Source organism: Dermacentor silvarum, chromosome 1 (genome assembly GCF_013339745.2).
Source record: "Dermacentor silvarum isolate Dsil-2018 chromosome 1, BIME_Dsil_1.4, whole genome shotgun sequence".
In the NCBI taxonomy this organism is placed as follows: Eukaryota; Metazoa; Arthropoda; class Arachnida; order Ixodida; family Ixodidae; genus Dermacentor; species Dermacentor silvarum.
This window is the reverse complement of record NC_051154.1, coordinates 3947104-3955438: the sequence shown is the minus strand read 5'-3', so window position 1 is coordinate 3955438 and position 8335 is coordinate 3947104.

Here is an 8335-nt window from a genome sequence, read left to right as displayed (position 1 = left end):
TAATAAGGCGAAAGGTGGCCTACGGCTTGTAAACGTAGAGGTAAAACTAAAAGTTCACAGGTACCTGTTTTTCAAAAACCAAACTGATCCATATTATACGTCATTCTTTCAAACAACTAGGAGGTGGGTATTTGGGTGAGTGGATTGATGGTGCCCAAGGAGTCCCACGTGTGCACACCCTAAAATACTACAGGGAGATGGAGCAGGCAGCTCGATTCGTTGAGCAGCGTTTTTCTCAAGAGTACCTAAAAATGTAAAACGGAAGTGCATCTACTGAAACACTATAGATATGCTATTCCCACTACCACTATATCGGTCCTGATATGGAAGGCAGCTGGAGTCTGATGTTTTTAAGCGTCTTCCAAAATATTCTGTAAAAACAGCGATTTCTGTATCTTGTAAAAACAGCGATAAGGATTTTTTTGTTAAGTTACACGTTGAAGTTTTACCCGTCAAAACATGGTTAAGTACTAAGGTTTTCTTTGTGCCGTGGTCAACGGACTGCGCACTCTTCCCGCATCCAGAATCGTTGCAATACGTCTTTTTGTTTTGTACAAATGCAGCACACTTTTGGCACAACATACGAATTGTGTTTGATGTACAGATATACCCAAATTGGGAAGACGTAAAGTTTTTGACAGTTGAACACCAGAAAAATGACAGCTGTGTTGAAACCCTGGTATTACTAGGTTTGTATGCAATTTGGAGATCGCGAACTGACTACATGCTAGCTCAAGAAAACGCGAAACCGGCGTGGACCCACTTTTTTGATGCTTTTACATACACAAGTTCGCTGCTTGACGGTGAAGATGAGTTTAGCAAGACATGGCAGGTGTGGCAGAAGCGCCTGAAGCAAAGACTGGTCTTTATGTAGATTCCCTCTCTCTGTGGTTAGGAAACCTACGAAAAAGAAAACGCTGCAGTGCATGGTAATTGCTATGTTAGAATAAGAATAAAGTGAATGGCTGTATAAATAAAAAAAAAGGTGTAGTGGGTAGGGTTCCCAACTTTTGAGCGTGAGGACGTGAGTTAGATTCCTAGTTTGGAGCGCTTTTTTTCTTTTTTTTTGTCATCTCAGTAGTTTTTTTTTCTTATCAGCGTATAAATGGCTAATTTCGGTAATTCCATCCTTGCGGAGCATCGGAAAAAATGACCGTTACTCCCTTGAGGAGCATCGGGAAAGAGCAACTGTTAGTCTTTGATGGAGTAACCGCATGGGGAGTAACAGCTCGTCCCCTCGCAGTTACTCCCCAAAAGAACGAATGGTTGTGGCAGGTCAGTTACTCCCCAAAAGGACTAACCTCGATACCCCGTTTCGTCCTTTTTTCCTTAGAGTGTACTATTAATATACCAAATTGGGATGCATTTAGGCGTAACCGGTCCCCCTTAGCTCATCAGGACACCCCCTCCCTTCAGGAATGGATCAAACAACTTCAAACTGATCTACAAACTGCAACTCAACACATCTCTGTGACGACAGAGACGCCCGATGTGGATCGCCATTTGCTTGGGAGGCCCGTATGCTTGGTCAGGCCTCTATAGAGGCCTGACCCGGCGGTGGTGGCGGCAGAAACATAATCGAAAACTTCGTCTCCGTAACGCCCGCCTAGATGCAGAGGCAGCTGACTACGCGAACACCCACTAGCAACAATTGGCGTAGCCTTTGCGATCGCCTCAGCGGCACGCTAAGCACACCTCAAACCTGGTCTCTGCTCTGCGCATTATTAAACCCTACGCAAACCAAATTACACACTTCCAACACAGTCCGCACCATCCTCCACAAATCAGGGCTCGATGACACTACTCTACTTCACACCCTGCAGCAACGCTACATTGCTACAGGTACCCGCTCCACCTACAGAGACTACTCACACGTAGACGCCAGCCCCCTAGACGCCGATATCACAGAAGCCGAGGTAAGGGTGGCCTTTCAGGGCATTAGGCGCAACACCGCACCCGGGGCTGATGGGGTTCAATATACACTCCAACGCAACCTAGATGATCGGGCCATTCAGGACTTAACTGCCTTCTACAATGACCACTGGAGGAACGGCACACTCCCACAGGAATGGCGGCATGGGGACATCATACTTATTCCTAAGCAAGGGAAGCCATTGTCCCTCCAGCATCTCCGACCTATATCCTTAACTTCGTGTGTAGGTAAACTCTGAGCGCGTTATACTCTCCGGGCTACAACCATTTCTCGAAGACAGCCAATTCTTTCCGGATACAATCTTCGGCTACCGCCCTAGCCTCTCCACACAAGGCGTTTTGCTGTAGCTTAAGGAGGACATGGTGGATGGCCCCACTACGGCACAGGACAGAGCTATTCTGGCCCTGGACCTCAAGGGGGCCTTCGACAACGTCTCCGACGACTTAATTCTTGCCAATCTGGCTTCTTCCCAGCGCGGCGCAGGCACGTACAGCTACGTGAGAGCTTTTCTTTCGGACCGCACGGCCACTATTGGCATCGGAGAGCTCCGGTCTGACGTCATCACACTCACAGGTAGAGGAACGCCACAGGGCTCGATCCTATCGCCCACCCTCTTCAACGTGGTTATGAATAAACTGCCTCCATTACTAGACTAGATACCCACCATCCAGCACGCTCTCTACGCCGATGATGTTACGATCTGGGCAACCCAGGGATCACATGGTGCCATCCAGGATGCTCTCCAGTAAGCTGGGCGTATCGTGGAAAACTATGCAGCTGCAGACGGCCTTACGTGTGCAGCCGAAAAATCCGAATTACTCCGCGTGCACAGGCGCCGCCGCAGAACCGACGAATCCCCTAATATCTCTTTTTTAGACGGCAGCCCGAACCCTCAGGTAGCTAGACTCCGTATTTTAGGCCTCCACATTCAATCTGATGGCAAAGCCTCGCACACTACACACCTTCTGGGTCAGCAGATACCACAAGTTACACATATGACACACCGCATTACTAATCGTAGGAGAGGCCTTCGCGAGAAAGATGTCCTTCACATAATGCAGGCTCTGATAATCTGCCGACTCACCTATCACCTCCCCTATCAGAATCTCACCCTCGTTCAGATTCAGAAGATGGACGTCCTTCTACGGAAGGCAGTGAAGGCGGCTCTTGGGTTGCCTCCACATGCTTCCACACAACGCATTCTCTGTCGTCATGCCATCGTGATGTTGCGTGCCCTTCGGCTCTCAGCGTGGCGTAAAGGACGCGCACGGAAACTTAACTACCGCGGCCAGCCACGGCTGCTCGATGCACCTTGTGCGTTTTGATCGAGCTGTCGTGGCTCACCTTAACCCTTTCACTGCCGGGTTTTTTCCCGACTGCTCCTCACCCCCTGCCGGGTATTTTGTTTTTTCATGTTGGTTCAGTAGAAATTTCATGCTAGTAATGCACCATGATACTCCACAGGACATGTAAAGACAGAAGCGCAGAGAGAAGCAACGGGCGGAGGCCCAGTCCGCCGAACTTCCCGATAACGGCAGAAAACGAAACTTCAGGGAGCGGGCTAAGCTGGCGCCGCGCCGGCGGGAGCAGTGGCACCGGCATGGTGGGCGCGCTCGCTGACAGTCGAAGGTGGTGGAGCTACGAGGGAGTTGAAAAGGAGGGCGAGATGAGCCGCCGAAGCTAGAGTGTACTAGACAATGGTATTCTATAGTACACTCTACCGAAGCGACGGCGTAGCCAAGGCCACTCTGCCGCCCTCCTCCCTCACCTTCAACGGTCTCCGCGCGCGCCCGTCCGTGGCGGCGCCGCCCGCTCCCTGAAGTTCTGTGTGCTTAGATTACCTCTCTATAGATGGCGGGACATGAACGCAATTTTTTATTGCGACAATTATATGGACACTTCAACCGGATTTCTGCCGTCGGCGTCGCCGTCGCCGTCGTCGTCGCCGTCGTCGTGAGGTTCCGTATAGATAAAATCTTCACCGCGCGCCGTATGCCCGAGCGGAAGCGTGCTGGGACGCGCGCTATCACGGAGAGCGAACGCACTCAATCTCCCACGCGCAAGCAACGAAGCGGGAAGCCAGCGCCGGAGAGCGGGGGGGGGGGGGGGGGGGGGGCACTTCTACTGTGCCAACAACCGTGCTCGTCGCTCGACCGCACGGTCTCTTATCTCTCCCACGCGCCAGCAAGGAAGCGGGAAGCCAGCGCCGGAGGGAGCGGGGGGGGGGGGGGGGGGGGGGCGCACTTTTCCTCTGCCAACAACCGCGCTCGTCGCTCGCCGCACCGTCTCTTATCTCCACACGGCTCTGACCTTTATGCTCTATGCATTCGCCGCTCAGTTTCTGTTGAAGCGATAGACCGCACGTACCTTCGCCCGCTGCTGGGGCGTATATATGCGCTTGCTGCCAGCGTTTTGACAGTCGTTTTCTGCAGTCATTCAGTGTGATCTATTCATGTTTGTTTGTGCGCGCTCACACCACGCTTGTTCATTCAGTTAGTAATAGTCGGGCCACATTTTCCAACGCACGCTACACATGTAATGCTGCCCGGATCGGCAGTGCAGCGCTACAGGTGTGTCCCTTCGCACGCGCGCTGCCCACGGGAAGCGCTTCTCATCAACACCACCGTTTCACACGCGCCTTCTCGTGGTCATCGAGTCTCTCTTCATGTCGGTCTACTTACGCCGCAGCACACCTGCTTACTTAATCAGCTCATGTTTACTACAATTTATATTGCTACCAAAGCCGCTCACCTTACTTCGTATGACATTGCTGTGTTGCTATCGCATTCATTGCTTCGCCCTTAGGGCGAAACTGTGACATTTTTTATTGCGATAGCAATTATATGGACACTTCAACCGGATTTCTGCCGTCGGCGTCGCCGTCGTCGTCGTCGTCGCCGTGAGGTTCCCTATAGATAAAATCTTCGCTGCGCGCCGTATGCCCGAGCGGAAGCGTGCGGGGACGCGCGCTATCACGGAGAGCGAACGCACTCAATCTCCCACGCGCAAGCAAGGAAGCAGGAAGCCAGCGCCGGAGCGAGCGGGGGGGGGGGACTTCTACTCTGCGAACAACCGCGCTCGTCGCTCGCTCGCCCCGTCTCTTATCTCCACACGGCTCTGACCTTTATGCGCCGTGCATTCGCCGCTCAGTTTCCGTTGAAGCGATAGACCGCACGTACCTTCGCCCGCTGCGGCGTATGCTTGCTGCCAGCGTTTTGACAATCATTGTCTGCAGTCATTCAGTGTGATCTATTCGTGTTTGTTTGTGCGCGCTCACACCACGCTTGTTCATTCAGTTAGTAATAGTCGGGCCACATTTTCCAACGCACGCTACACATGCAATGCTGCCCGGATCGGCAGTGCAGCGCTACAGGTGTGTCCCTTCGCACGCGCTGCCCATGGAAGCGCTTCTCATCAACACCACCGTTTCACACGCGCCTTCTCGTGGTCATCGAATCTCTCTTCATGTCGGTCTACTTACGGCGCAGCACACCTGCTTACTTAATCAGCTCATGTTTACTAGAATTCATATTGCTACCAAAGCCGCTCACCTTACTTCGTATGACATTGCTGTGTTGCTTTCGCATTCATTGCTTCGCATTTAGGGCGAAACTGTGACATTTTTTTTTTGCACGAGTTGTCTCGGGAGTGGCAGGGAGTGAGTTTAAAAAGCAACACCAGTATACTCGGGAGTAGCAGGGGGTGCGCGTGGGTGGTGTCACGAGTTATCTCGGTAGTGGCAGTTAAAGGGTTAAGGTTATGTGAGGCTTATAGCACGTGAAACGACAAGGACGAATGAAGACGTGACACACACAGGCGCTAACTTGCAACAATCTTTATTTCGAGCAAAGGAACCAGACATATATACAACTTTTTCGCATACATCATCATACATGCGCTGTTTGCAAAAAAATATCTTGCACACCATTACGCAGGTAAGCTAACTCTTTCCGGGAAAGGGCAATTGATGGTTTTGAAACACAGTTATCCCCGAACCTATCACTCATTTCTGCTTCGATAATTTTGCGAGTTAATCTTCCACTGGCTCTTCCCACGATGGAGCAGTGCCTGTATGCTGGAGCACACGTCGAGTGGTCACCATCATCCGCCCCGGCAACAGCGCACTTGCAATGCCTGCAGTGAGCGTCCAGGAACCCACCCCGCTTTTCTGCTACATTATACCAGTGTTCCTTTAAACGCTTGTTGAGGCACCTTCCGCTTTGTCCCACGTAATTTTCCCCACACTTTAAAGGAAGGTTGTAAACAATTGCTCCCGCACATTCAACAACCGGGTCCTGGTGTTTCTTTTTGCACATGCGCTTGTCAGACAGGCCTGCTCTGGTTAGTCTGCACAGACATTGCAATTTTGTAGATGCTGAAAACACAACCCTAACATTCGCACCTTGACCTATTTTCATTAAACGGTGCGATAGGCCGTGGATAGACGGGATGACAGCTGCGCTCCTCTTATCTATACAAGGCAGGCTGGCAGAATTATTTGATAACTTCGACTTGAGCAGACCCTCAGCAACGTTAATAAGTACATGTGTAGGGTAACCTGCCAATCAAATACGGAGGATCTGATCGTTGAAGCTTGTGGGAATCCTCGGGTCCCATAACAGCCGCACGGGCAGCGAACGTCGCGTCAAGCGCATGCGTGCCAGGGAGAGTTGGGAGAGGGGAAACTTACCTTCCGCGGGCGGCGCGCGGGAATCGCAAGCGCTATCAGCGCCACCGGGTGGGTCACGTGAGATCCCGCTGATATCGCCCGGGTCTCTTTGGTCTCCAGCAAGCGGCGACGGCGGAAGTCTCCGCCGCCGCTCCCGTATTTCCGCACGTGGTTAGTCAACCGCGTTCTTGCCGCGGCAAACGCCGCGGCCCCCCCGTATTCCCCAGTTGGTAAGTCGGAAGCCCTTCTTTACCTAGTGTATTATTCTCTTCGAGGGAACCCTCAGCGATGTCAACTATAGCTAGCTGGCCTGCTCGAAGTGTTAGTTGCAGTCGTAATAAATGCTTTCCGAGTGTACACGTGGTTGTCGTCTATTGTTTCCTCGAGCTTGTACCGGACCGCGGTTGATGCACAGGCATGCGCCAACCGCGGGGCTCGGTGTGTCGAGGCAGAGGGCCGTGGGCAATCCCCCCATATCCACACATTTTGGCGTTCCCAACGTGGGGCAAGCTCTTGGAAAACGGGACGACGATCGGTTCGGATGCGAGGAAGCCTGAAGGCTTTGTCCGGACCAGCGTTAGGCCCCAACCGAAGGCGTGATTGCTAGCTAGATTGGACATGTGCTTTCTTGAGTGTGAGTTAACGCTGCACTAGTGTCACCGAACTCGTGTAGACGCTGAGATTTGCAGCGAGTTTTCTCCTAAGAGTACGCCCGAAGCGAGTGAGTGCAGCAGCCGACGCGGTGGTCGATTTTCCCTGTACATATGTAAATAGCCTCCTTTCTGTATCTTTGGCTCTGGGAGCTGGGCGCCGGAAACGCTGGCTAGGACGTCAGCGGGGCGCAGTCCCAGGAGTCTGCTCGGAAGCTGCGTGTTGAGCAGCGAGCGGGGACCACTTAGCTAGGCCTGCATCTCGTCGCGGCGGCTCATTGGAACGCTTTATGGGTCTTTTGTGGCATGAGTATCCGTCATGGACGCGATTAGGCCTAAGGATCTGCGGAGCTGCCGGTCGCATGTTCGAAGACGACCATGCCGTGACATTTAGCGGGTGCAACCGGATTCGCTAGTTCTACTATACTCGCCGAGCGGAGAAACCTCGTTCGAAATAGAAAGCTTATTTTGTTCAGATGGGCTCAATATTTTGCGGGCGGAATAACCGGAATCTCGGGGGACCAGGGAGCGCTTTGTTCATACGAGCATCGCCCACTTTCGCGCTGTATCGGACCGGAAAAATTCGGTCGAAGCGAATAACTTCATTCAAACGAACTGGATTGTTTTTTTTTCTCGTTGCCGCATAAAGCTATGCGGTAGACGGGTGGTTCAGCATCGTGTCAGACGGCCGACGCTGCGGCGGCCTCTACTGCCTTAATTCTAAGTGTTTGTGGAGTGCATTTGAGCGACTTTGCAGAACGAGTGAAGCCGCCTCGACTTGCTATTGCTGCCATGGTCCACGCCCCGGCCTGCTGTCTCGGCCCCTCCCTGTTCGCGGCCCGATGCAGCAGCACATGGCAGCCACAGTGAGGGAGGCCCACCATCATACACTCCCACGAGGATGCGTCGGTGCGAGGTTCATCGAGCCGGTGCGCGCGCCGCTTCGAGAAAGTCCTGACCCGCTGTTCCCCGGGAAGGGTGGACATTGCGGCGCGCATCTTGAGGGCAAGCCATCTTCAGCCCCCGTCATCGTCAACCACTGTGACGGCTGCCACATGTGGGCGGCCGCCACACAGGACTGTG